We start from the raw sequence: 13,784 nt of genomic DNA, 5'->3' as shown, positions 1-13,784 counted from the left end.
TGAGTATTTTAAATATTTCTTTAGATTATTCTGCATTTTCTGAATGTCCAGCGTTTAGTATTGTGTTGGCCAAAAAGTTCATTCAGGGTAAAAACATGAATTTTTTTTGTTTGTTGTACCCAAACTTGTTTCAGTGTTGCTGTTATTACTTTTCTCATCAGAAATTCTTTTCTCATAATCTAGACAACAACAACAAAAAAGTCTCAAATGTATTCTGGAACAATGCTTTTCTTTACTCTTTTTTTTTTTTTTAATCCACCCACAATAAGAGTATTTAGCAAAATTCAGTAAATAAAGATTATAGATATTTACTCACATGTAAGCATATGCACATACCATCTACTTTATATGTGAATGCAATCCAATCTATTTCTGTTCTAGTCCATCTTGCTTTATGTCACACTGATTTAAAAGTAAGTTTTAGAGGATTCTGTTTGTGAAGGAAAATGGACAGTCCCTAAATCCACGTCTTTTCACATGTATTCCACAAAGCAAACAGATTAACAAGTTGAACAAATAAAAACATGCATAATTCATGCTAGGAGACCTAATCATTCTTTCTCCTTCCCTCCTCACTTCACATGTAAGTAGAGAAATTAATATCCACAACTATAAAAGCTAGCATGAGAGGATGTTTTGGTACAAAGTGTGTTTTGACAGAGATACATATATCATCAGAAAGACCAGGGACTTGTTGAAACAGGTTTGAATCCTGAAATAAAAAGTTGGACTAGACTGCAATGCTAGAAATTAATCACCAGTGGGGCCAAAAAAGGAGAGAGCTTCAGATGGTTGGTGATGAATGTAAGGGAAGGAAGCAAAAGGAAAAATAAATCTTTTTTTTTTTTAGAAATAAAAGAGGAGGAGGAGGACCACCTCATGGACTGTAGACCACCAGGCTCCTCTGTCCATGGGATTCTCCAGGCAAGAATTCTGGAGTGGGTTGCCATTCCCTTCTCCAGGGGATCTTCCTGACCCAGGGATTGAACCCCTGTCTCCTGCATAGCAGGCAGATTCTTTACTGTCTGCTGCTGCTGCTGCTGCTAAGTCACTTCAGTCCCACCAGCAAAGCTTCAAAACAAGAAGTCACGTTGATTCTCCCCGCAAAATAAAGCTGCCATTGTAGAAACTGCACTTCTCTGTAACAACAGAAGAGGGCGAACTTGAACCAAACAATATAGTAAACATCCCGGCCTTCTCATCTATACCTGGTGTTGCTTCTTCTATAAATTATGAGACATTTCTCAATGGACAGAAAACTGCTTTCAGAATACATAAACAACAATAAAAATAGAACAGACAGTGAGAATTACAAGATTTTAGCTAATGAGTAACTCTTCCAAGTGGGGCAGAAGAAACCAAAACCCCAAATCTCGAAAGGGAACATATCAATCTATACTAAACATCCTTAAATAATCACTTGCATGTATATAGTAAAAGAGACTGTTTCAAGTAAGACATTCAAAAACTTTAATCACAGGTGGATAATATGGTTAATAGGATGTAGGAGCTGGCAAACGCATAAAAGATATTCCAGTATCTTTCATGTATGAAAAATACAAAATCGTTTCACGGAAGGCCAAATTACACAGCACACAGACGGACAAACTAGATTCAACTGAAAACATAGGAAAGATCATTCAGTGAAGGCAGGAAACAAGAAATAAAAAATACATAAGCAAACACCATTAGAGTGGGAGTGATAAATATGGAAGGAAAGTCCATACATTTACACTTGAGTTCCTACAAAGAATAAAACAAAATAATGAAACAAAGTTAATACCGAAAACTATACTCCAAGAGACCATTTCCAAGAGAAATAAACGATCTGCATTTTCATATTGAGAAGATCTGCCATGTAGTTTGGAAAACTGACCTACAAGGACATGGAGATTTACTCTGAATAAAATTAGCAGACCTTAAAAATAAAACAGTAATCTGAATCTCCAGAGGGAAAAAAGTGTTACTAAAGAAGCAACACAAAACTCAAAAAGAAATCATAAATATTTTCTATCTTTGGCTATCATAAGGCACCACCTCCTTCACCCTCATAATTTCTTTGTATGTTCTTTAAGTACAAAACACAAGAAGACTGAAAGTAATAGATGAAAAACCAGTATACCTGCACAAAATAAACCAAGGAAGTAGTGATAACTATTTTAATATCAGACAAAGTTGTTTGAATGTTTTAAAGTATAAGGAAAAATAGAGATTTTTTCTTGCTAACGAAATGGTAAATTTTACAAGGAGAAATAGATTAATTTGTAAATCTCTTAAGTATTATATGAACTAATTTGACAAAGTTTGTAATTGACAAATCCCTTGAAAAATATATCAAAAAGTGAAGGAAAAATAGAAAATATTAAATATCCTATACCTATGAAATAAATCTACAATAAATTATTCTTACAAAGAAAACTTCTGAAGAGCTTCACTGTTCAAATTTTCCAAATATTTGAAAAAGATACAGATAATATGAATAGTCCAAATATAAATAAGCAAAAAATAGCATTTCTAAACTGATTTTATGAGTCCAGCATAATTAATATCAACATCTAAAAAGCGCATTGCAAGAAAAACCTAAAGCAAGGCAGTTATCTCTCAGAAATACAGATGCAAAAGTAAATTGAAATCATCTATATATATATATATATAAACTATTATGACAAAGAAGTTTATTTTAGGAATGGCTAACATGTTTAGAAGTTCAGGCAGATTCTTTACCACTGGGTCACTGGGGAAGCCCCAATATATATCTGAGTATTTGTTTTATCTCTTGCTTTATTGCAGTGTCTCATTGAACTTCTTTCTTTTTTTTTTTATTTTTATTTTTTTAATTTTTTTATTTTTTTTGAACTACTTTCTTTTTTAAAGGAGGAAAGGTAGAGGGAGGAGGTTGACAGGAGTTAAGCCAAATGATCAATAAGACATTCAAAAACAGAGTATGGATAATAAATAATATTTTAAGAGTAAATGCTGGGACAGAATTGACAGTTTTCAAAATTTGAATTCCTTCATTAGCTATGAAAAACTCACAGAATTCAGCTCATAAACATGAGAAAATCATTTTTAACGAATTCATCATCAGAACTCATTCTGAGTCAGATATTCTTCTCATCCCATTATTCAGATTCTGAAACTAAAGACATCTTTGTAATAGAAAGACCCTCTCATGATCTGACTCAGTTCAGTTCAGTCCAGTCTCTCAGTCGTGTCCAAAACTCTTTCCAACACCATGGACTGAAGCATGCCAGGCTTCCCTGTTCAACATCAACTCCCAGAGCTTGCTCAAACTCATGTCCATCGAGTTGGTGATGCCATCCAGCCATATCATCCTCTGTTGCTCCCTTCTCCTCCTGCCTTCAATCTTTCCCAGCATCAGGGTCTTTTCCAGTGAGTCAGTTCTTCACATCAGGTGGCCAAAGTATTGGAGTTTTAGCTTCAGCATCAGTCCTTCCAATGAATATTCAGGGTTGATTTCCTTTAGGATGGACTGGTTGGATCTCCTGGCAGTCCAAGGGACTCTCAAGGGTCTTCTCCAACACCACAGTTCAAAAGCATCAATTCTCTGGTGCTCAGCTTTTTTTATAATCCAACTCTCACATCCATACATGACTACTGGAAAAACCATAGCTTTAACCAGAGAGACCTTTGTCAGCAAAGTAATCTCTCTGCTTTTTAGTAGGCTGTCTAGGTTGGTCATAACTTTCCTTCCAAGGAGCAAGTGTCTTTCAATTCTCTGGTGCTCAGCTTTTTTTATAATCCAACTCTTACATCCATACATGACTACTGGAAAAACCATAGCTTTAACCAGAGAGACCTTTGTCAGCAAAGTAATCTCTCTACTTTTTAGTAGGCTGTCTAGGTTGGTCATAACTTTCCTTCCAAGGAGCAAGTGTCTTTTAATTTCTTTTAAACCATAGCTTTAACCAGAGAGACCTTTGTCAGCAAAGTAATCTCTCTACTTTTTAGTAGGCTGTCTAGGTTGGTCATAACTTTCCTTCCAAGGAGCAAGTGTCTTTTAATTTCATGGCTGCAGTCACAATCTGCAGTGACTTTGGAGCCCAAGTAAATAAAGTCTCTCACTGTTTCCATTGTTTCCCTATCTATTTGCCATGAAGTGATGGGACTGGATGCCATGATCTTAGTTTTTTTAATGTTGAGTTTTAAGCCAACTTTTTCACTTTCCTCTTTCACTTTCATCAAGAGGCTCTTTAGTTCCTCTTCACTTTCTGCCATAGGGGTGGTGTCATCTGCATATCTGAGGTTATTGATATTTCTCCCGGAAATCTTGATTCCAGCTTGTGCTTCATCCATGATCTGACTAGCCAGTGATATTCCTCTGGTTGCTATGGACTTCCTTTCCTCAGCTTGACTTTCTTTTGTATCATATGTATTATGTTATTTTTCTGGCAGTTTTTGAATGTGATAAAAGAAGAGCTGCCAAGATGAAGCTAAAGATACATTCCCTCTCTCTTTTCTAGCTATACCCTCTGCCTCTTTCTATGTTGTCTTGTGATAATTCAATATATAAAAAGTACAAAGCTATACAGTGGTTTTTCAACTAAAATATTTTTTTCTCTCAAAAACTAAGCATATGTCTTAAAATATATATTTTTAGGTTTGGCTCTTCACTTGTTATTGAAATATAAAATCAGTATCTACTGTGGCAAGTGTCTTAAGTATTTAAAATTGCCTCCGATTAAATTTTGTATATATTAAAACAAGATAGAATGTTTAAAAGATTCTAGTAATCAGTGACCATTTAATATATTTTTATTAACAAAATAACAAATGAATTTACCTGGGCAAATGGTCAACTATAGAGAATTTGTTATATAATTATTTTATGTAAAGATAAAGGACAGATTAAACTGTTTTATGGTGTAAAATTAAAATAGTGATTATTTCTGTGTAGAGTAGGGAGCACTGCCATGAAAGATTTACTAAGAAACTTTGTATATCTGGATTGTGTTTTTGATTACACAGGTATATACATGTGTCAAAAACTCATCAGCTTATACAATTAAGAGCTATGCGCTTTACTGCATATATATTTACCTCAGTAAAATTAAATTAATATAAAATGCCAAATACATTAGTCCCATTCATAAACTTTGATTTCAGAAGCAGTTTGAATTGTTGTTAAATTGCACCTATTTACATATAATATGAATAATTGCTATCAAGCTGACTTTTCTCCAGGAATAGAATGCTTATTTAATATTTGAAAGTCAATTTAATTCACTAAATTAAATGATAAAGGGGATGGCTATTTTAATAAACTAAGAAAGCTACTTAATCAAGTTAAGGGCCATTTGGAATACAGGTCTTTAGCAAATCAAGTAGAAGGGAAATTGGTTAATCTGATGAGAGGTACCATTACAAGATATGACAGTTAACTTTAAAATGCTCAAAGCTAAGATAATGAACAAGATACAGGGTACCTACTGTTATCACTTATACTTAACATTCTACCATTCCTAGCCAGGGCAATAAAGCAAGAAAAATATATAATGGCAATTGATAAATAGAGAGGAAGAATAGATCTGCTGTCACCTCTCATCTCTAAATCACATGGCTGTGGATTTGGGAGAATACAAGAGTCTTCAGATAAACCATTAAGTTGATTGAATATATTGCCACTTTAAATTGTATTTCTATACACAAAAATCAGTCTCAGATTTTAAATATGAAAGATTATAAATTAAGAATATAACAAAAGTATAAATATATGTATATTTATAATTGCATAATTGAGAGACATCAAAGATAAGTAAAGGAGGGAATATCATGTTCATTAATTAGAAGCTTTGAGTTTGTAAGTATATCAGTTTTCAAATTGAGCAATATTTTAATAGTTCTTGATTCAAGTTCAAGTTTTTTTATTCAAACATTAGCAGTCAGATTTTAAAATGTATATCAAAGTAAGAAAGTTCAAATTATCCAAAACAAGCTTTATTGTTGTTCAGTCGCTTAGTCGTGTCCAGTTCTTTGTGACCCTGTGGATGGCAGCTTGCCAGCCTCCTCTGTCTTTCATCATTCCCAGAGCTTGCTCAAACTTATGTCCACTGAGTAGGTGATGCCATGTAACCATTTCATCCTCTATTGTCCCCTTTTCCTTCTGCCTTCAATCTTTCTCAGTAACAGGGTGTTTTCTAATGAGTCAGCTCTTTGCATCAGGTGGCCAAAATATTGAAGCTTCAGCATCAGTCCTTCCAATGAATATTCAGGATTGATTTCGTTTAGGATTGTCTGGTTTAAAACGAGCTTAAATAAGAACAAATTTGTAGGAATTATTCTACCAGCAGTCAAGACTGTGTTTTACCAATTTATTGTCTCTCAGCTCCCGATCCACCCATCTGTTTCCTGATTTTTTGATCCTGCAGTTGGATCATGTAAATATTTATCCTTTGCCTGCTGGCTTAATATCAGACTTTGATGCTATTAACCTGAGGGGATGCTGTTAGGACAGATCTGGAGAAAGTGTTTTGCTGTCTGGTAGTGGGATGGTTTTGTGTTTTCTTTTTCCTTTATGCCAGCTGGTGAATTAGAGTGCAGGGAACTCATAAGCTCAGCACTCAATGAAGCAGCCATCAAGGACCCATAGTAGTCAACTTGCGCTGTACAATTTTTTACCCGCTGTCTTTTTTTTTTCTACACTCCTTTATCCTAAAAGTTGTCGCTGCTTTCTACATTTGATACTTTTGAGACCCTTGGAATCCTGCTCATCCCCTTTATTTGTAGCAATTCTTCATAATACATTTGTCTTGTTTCCTGAATGGTTCTATATAAAACCAAGTCATGAATATACAGTAATTAAGAGTCTTACTAGCCAAATAGAAGCCAATAAATCCACTGATGAGCATAGAGAATCCTAAACTAGATACCTGTGTATTAAGGACACCAGTTTAAAGCATAAGTGACATTTCAGAGCAGTGGAACATGCAGTCCTGAATAATTTGCTCTGAGGCTATTTGGAAACAAATGTTAAATTTGACCCCTAACTGAAAATGTTCTCAAAAATCAACTTCAGAATTGTTGATCAAAATGTGAAAGCAAATCAACACACCTTCTAGAAAATAATATAGGGCAATATCCTTGAGAGCCCAGGAAAATATTTCTTAACCAGGACCCAAACTGCACATTGTAAAATCAAATATGAAAAGAAACCAATGAAAATAACTGTAAGTCAAATTGATAACTAAACAACAGCAAGACAAAAATTTTTTTCAAGTCAATTTTCAACATAGCATCCTAATTATATATCCTGATGGAATTTTGGGGCTTCCCAGGTGGTGCTAGTGGTAAAGAACCCACCTGCCAATGCAGGAGATGTAAGACATAAGGGTTTGATCCCTGGATTGAAAAAGGCATGGCAACCCACTCCAGCATTCTTGCCTGGAGAATCCCATGGACAGAGGAGCCTGGCAGGCTACAGTCCATAGGGTCACACAGGGTAGACCACAACTGAAGTGACTTTGCACACAAAAATGGGATTTTTATAAAACACAGACATGAATATAAATTGTCTTTAATAACAGAAGCAAAGCACAAAAAATCAACAGTTTTATTATTGTTCTAATATCAGTGCTAAATCATAACTAGAAATTTTCTTCCAGAAGAACATGTCCTATTCATGTAATATTGATTTCATCCATTCACATTTATTCAACAAATACCTAGTAAATGCAAATTAGATATTAGGATTTCAGTTACTCAAGTAGCAAGCAGATATCATGGGAAGACAGTGTATCAAGTATCTATTGCAACTGTAAATTACAGTGTCCCCATGTAAATTACAAAGTCTCAGCTGCAGATATTCATTCGGTTTATGAGTTTATGGATTAGCAGTGATCAGCTGGACATGACTAAATGGCTCTGCTTCAAGGAGTGGGTCTGGCCGGACATTCTCTGAAGCTGGGGCTCTTTATATATGTTCTGCATGTGCTTGCTCTGTGGTCTTGACTGGGGAGCAGAAGCTATCCAGGTCTTCTTATGAAGCTATCAGAGTTGCAAGGGACATAAGCCCAATTGTACAGACATTTTTGCTACCTGTTAACATTTCACTGGCCACAGCAAGTCACAAGGTTGGATTCAGAGTAAAGCTATGGGGAAACACACTCCATCTACTTTGTGAGAAGGACATGAAAATTACATAAGAAAGGATATAGATAAGGGGATAAGGAATCGGGGCCAACTTGCTGATCTACTACAGGCAGTGAAGCCACAAAATACTGCACACCATTGCTTAATTCCAACATTAACAGTAGTAAGACTTCAGTACCTGTAGAGCCAAAGAGATATACAATATAGGATTAAGGATTTGTTAGCCAGTGAGTCAGGGTACTTGTGTTTTTTGGTTTTAAGATATTGATGTAGTTTGACTAAATTTTATCTATCATATTAGAGCCCATGGATAAATTGTACTGTGTAGTACTTTTCATAGTTATGTTTAAAGCTGATGTAGAGAACAGACTTATATCTACCAGGGAGTAAGGGGTAGGGAGGGACAAATTGGGAGATTGAGATTGAGAAATACACACTACTATATATAACTGATACTGTAAGGACCTACTGAATTACACAAAGAATTCTACTCAATATTCTGTAATGACCTATTTGGGAAAAGAATCTAAGAAAGGGTGGATATGTGTATGTGTATGGCTGATTCACTTTGCTGTGCACCAGAAACTAAAGCATTGTAAACCGTACTCTAGTAAAAATTAAAGGAAACAAACAAACAAACAAAAAAACTAATTCATGTTTGGCATTGGCAACTCAGATTCATCCACCATTTCCTTCCCAGCTGTCTGTGATGAGGTGTTTAAGTTGTCACCTGATTTGAGTTTAAAAACATATAGTGACCTAGTCATATCCTCATTTGTGCTAATTAGCTCCTTTTAGATGTAATTTCTGTTTCTCATCCTATTTCTATCACTAATAAAAATAATAAATATTTACTAAAGTCATGAAATAAACAAAAAACCAAATTTCCATATGACATTAAAAGAATGCCAAGCATCTCAGTTGTCTTTCCCTAAAGCTTTTGAAATGAATTAAATATCCAATAGATTTTGGGCTGCTTTTTTTTTTTTTTTTTCTTAATATAATCCTGCCTGAAGTCTGGAGAATGGATTAGATGAGGTCCATGGCTGGAGTGATTCATGATGATACAGTGATGGATGAGAATTGACAGTTTACAACTTATTTTTTTTTCAGTTGTCATAAAAAAAATAACTAGAAGTCAGTGTTTAGCATGGCTGCCAACTCAGTAAAAGCAGCAGGCAAAACAATAACAAAAACAGATGACAAATTCCCTGTGGAAATGCACTTGCTTGGCAGCCACTATAGGTAATGTCAGTGAACAGGCAGAGTGGGAATAGGAGCCTATAGGAGACAGTGCATCTGAGTGGGTTCCCTCACCTTCTGTAATCTGATGTGTTTCTCTTCAGTCATAAATTATATCATAAGTCAATCATAAGATAATAGCAAGCTAGTGTGATTTAAAAAAAAAAACTTGTCTTAAAACAGTTTTTTTTTTAATTTTTACTTTGAAAGAAGCATAGTTAATTTCTGTCCCCTTTCCCCTAGGCTATGTCGATTTCATCTTTACCACATTCTGTTAAATGTCATTTATTGGCAATAAAGAACATGATATATTTTGTTAAATTGAAAACAAACTTGTCTTTAGGAATGAAAGAGATAGTTAGAATAGACAATTACTGCTCAGACAAGTTAAATGCTGCTCATATCATTACTTTAAAAAATGAGAATTTTAAACAAACAGCTTTCAGTTTGGTAGAGGGTCAGATGTCTTAATAGTCTTTCAATAAATAAAGTAAGTGGCTTACGATCATATTAACACTTGTGACAATTAAATTTTCCTCTTTATAGCAAGGACATTCAAAATTTAAGTGAATATGACTTCAGGCCAGTTACTCTGCTTCAGTTCCTTCTTTTATAAAAATCACTAATAGTATCTATCTCAGACAATTGTTGTGAGTATTAAATCAGATAAAATTTAAACCACTGGCATAAAGTATGTACTCAGTATTTATTTTTAATGCTATTATTAGTACAATTATTATTGAATGTATTATTATTAACTATAATAAACATCATGTTTATCTTTTAGAGTGTGAATTTTATTATCATAGTAAACAATTTTCACAATGAATGAATCAGCAATTGGATCACTGCTGGTTCTATAGAGCTCATCTAAATCAGAAGATATGACTAATGATTATGCTTTTTAATGAAAGGTGTGTGTGCCTCATGTCCTGACAATTTCTGTCATATCGATGGAACAGACACACTGTTGCTATTTTATGGGGTTTTTTTTGACAATTTATTTTTAATCTTGTTAATAATTTTTAGCATTTATCATTTGTAAATATATAAAGGAAATTATAGAGTTGGATAAGCTTCATAGTCACTGAAAAATATTCTTTGAAATATGAATGACTGGGGAGATAGAGAAGTGAGAAGAAGCAATGTGTGGAAAATATGCATGTGATTACGATAAGGAAAAGCAAAAAGAGGTGTGAGAAAGTAGTCAGTAGGAATTCGTCTAGTGCTCATGTATGTCTGTATTAGTTTCCTATTGCTACTGAAACACATTACTGCAATCTTATGGTGTAAAACAATGTGAATTTATTATCTTATAGTTCTGAGTGTTAAAAGTGAACTGGATTCTCAAGACTGTATTCCTTATAGAAGCTCTGGGGGAGAATTTGTTTCCCTTGCCTTGCCCAGCCTCTAGGGGCTACTTACATTCTTTGGCTTCCTCCGTTTTCAAAGCTGGCTCCATAGCATCTTCTCTCTTCTCTAATATTTTTTCCTTTCCTCTCTGATGTTTTCTCCTTTCCTTGCATCCCCTCTCTGTGATTCTGATTCTCCTACATCCTTCATATGAAGACTTTTGTGATCACATTGGACCTGTGCAGATAATCCAGGATAATCTTCCCGTATCAAGATCCTTAATTTAACCACACTTTGCAAAGTCTCTTTTACAAGTAGGGGAACAACGTATTCACAAGTTCTGGGGTTTTGTATATGGACATCTTTTGGGGGGTATGTTTTATTTTTCACAGTGGTACATGTTTTTTGAGCAACTATGGAAAGCAAAAAAAAAAATTAAAGATAAAAACATCTAGGATACTGTATTTAATCAAGCTCTGACTTGGTGGAGATTAAAAACTAAATGCAGTATGAAGAGAGATGTGGCAAACGTGAGCAGGAGTAGAGATGAATGCTTTCCAGTGCAAAGGCATTCTAAGGACAATCTCGAAAATAAATGTTGAATAAAGTTCAGGTTTTTGTTTTTTGTTTCCTTAAGAAAGAAAGGGAAGGGAAAGGAAAGAAGGAAATAAAGAAATGTTATAAATCTCTACAAAATTAGTAGTAGGACTAATTGAGGAAAACTATAGTAGTGGGGAATTTTTGAGAATTTTAGTGATGTTTTGAGAACTTGCTGTAGATAGTTTAGAGAAAATAGGCAACATTAGAGAACTTGCTATGGTATATCTTCTTGTATCACTAACCATTTCATTTTTCCTCTCATATAATATGGTTTCAAGTATAAGAGTAACTTTCCTCTATAGACAGATTTCCACTCCCAAAATGTACAATTTGAAGACCTGGATTGAATTAGTTAATGCTTTAACTCCTTTGTGTCATAATAATCCCAGTGATACCCCCAAAGTATCTATACACATATGTATAGCTAGCCTCAACTATGATATGTTCAAGAAAACGTTGATAGCAAAAATGAAGCTTTATTGAGGACCCATTTTTAACATAATGGCCTATATTGCTAATCTAAAAATAAATGTCCAGTGTAAAGATGGCAGTACAATTCTTTATTCCTGAAATGGTTATTTTCAAGTGAATGATATTTACTAAGAGGTTTTAAATGGTGAAGTTAATCCAGTTGCCATATGGAGGTAGGAGAGAGCCAAATGTGAGTCTCTTTAATGCTCTCTGTTAGAGTATTATGACAGAAGAGATGGCCTTGTTCATGAGATAAATTATTTTCCAGCAAAATGGCTGAAACCCAGTGTCATTTAATTGCCATCTGCATTATGATAGATTAAACACAATCCGGGAAATTCTATATGTATAAAAACAAAATGTTGTTCACTCAATTTAGTAGATTCCCAACATCTTTGAGAAACAGTGATCATATATAGCGATTTACTTGTGTTTATTCTTTTCAAGAAAGTGCTTAAATTTAAGCTATTGAGCATATTCATTAATCAAAATAAATAGTTAAACATTTTTGTGTTTATATTACTGTGTCCACACCTTACCAAAAAAGACTAATATGAACCAGTAATTATTGGGTATACTTGTGTGTGTGTGTGTATGTGTGTGCTCAGTCATGTCCAACTTAAAAAGTAGTAATGTATAAACATTATTATATATTACTGTATATTACTTAATATTATATATTATATATTACTATGTATATACTATATATATTAATATTATATATTACTATATATATATACACTATTACAGATATTCAGTGTTCTTATTATGTTCAGTAAGTATGTCATTATCCTGCTCTGTGAGAAAGATAAAGTCAGTAGAGGATAAATAACTTGCTCAAAGGGGTATAAGTAATACGTGATCTCAGGTAGTCTTTTTCCAAGAACCATGCAATTAGCTATTTTTCTACATAAGCTGTTCAGAATAGTATATACTTACTTACATAGTGAAAAGGTTTTAGTACTGTTATTATCATTATTTTAATTATTAGATTGACAAAAAAGTCCATTTGGATTTTGCCATAAAATCCAATACTTTATAATATATGAAGGGATAAAAATTACCTGAGGTCAGTGCTGCCTTTACCAATGCTGTCTGGGTAGGGAGGCTGTAGAGAATTTCCTAGTCAGACATTCAGCGTATTGTGTTATATATCAGATTTCTGTTTTCTATTTCTGCTTTCCCTATCTTGGATTCTGTCAGGTCAGTTGTGGCATTTAAGCAATTTCAGGGTGTAGTGAACCATGGACTAAATTTCCATAAATATTCTAGATGGAGACAGGTAAAATAAAGATGTCTTCAGACGCGAATGCATGTGAACATGTTCATTTTAAAAGTTTCTCTCTCTCTAACTATTCTACCTTTGGGGTATAAGCCATGTATTAGTTATCAAGCTATCACAGCTTAGTATTTTCAGTTATAGGTTATCAGTATACTGCATAATTTAAAGTACAATGGTGGGAATATAAATGATAGTCCTGACATGTGGGCTCCTAATTTGTTTTTCATCATAAACAATATTTTTCCCCCATTCCCTCCAGTGGTGAAAGGAAATAAAATTCCTTATTCCAGTACTCTTAATAGATAGAAGCTTCTCTGTCTCCAGACTTCTGAGATATATGTACTCAGATGATTGTACATAGTTGGATCATTCATGATGAGAAAGCATTTTCTAATAAAACATTTTCTCAGCATGGGTTTATTCATACTCTGGATTAAAAAGAGTTATTTCACGATGTAATATACACTTACAATAAATTTATATTTGAAAAAATGCATTATATTTATAACATATTTTAGGTACCATTAAGAAGGAGCCATCAATTTTAAAGATGGAAACTGTTTCTTTAAATATCAAGCATCCCCTTGATATGCTGTGAATGATGCCTCATCTAATATATAAGCTTTTGTGTCACCATTAGCGTAGATTTAAAACACTTCTCAGTCTCCCCCCAAACTTTGAATTTATTTACAAAGCTCTATCACATTCTGTTGACTCAAGGAAGTGA

This window comes from Capra hircus, chromosome 4 (genome assembly GCF_001704415.2).
Source record: "Capra hircus breed San Clemente chromosome 4, ASM170441v1, whole genome shotgun sequence".
Classification (NCBI taxonomy): Eukaryota; Metazoa; Chordata; class Mammalia; order Artiodactyla; family Bovidae; genus Capra; species Capra hircus.
The sequence above is the reverse complement of the archived record's forward strand: the minus strand, read 5'-3'. Positions refer to the sequence as shown.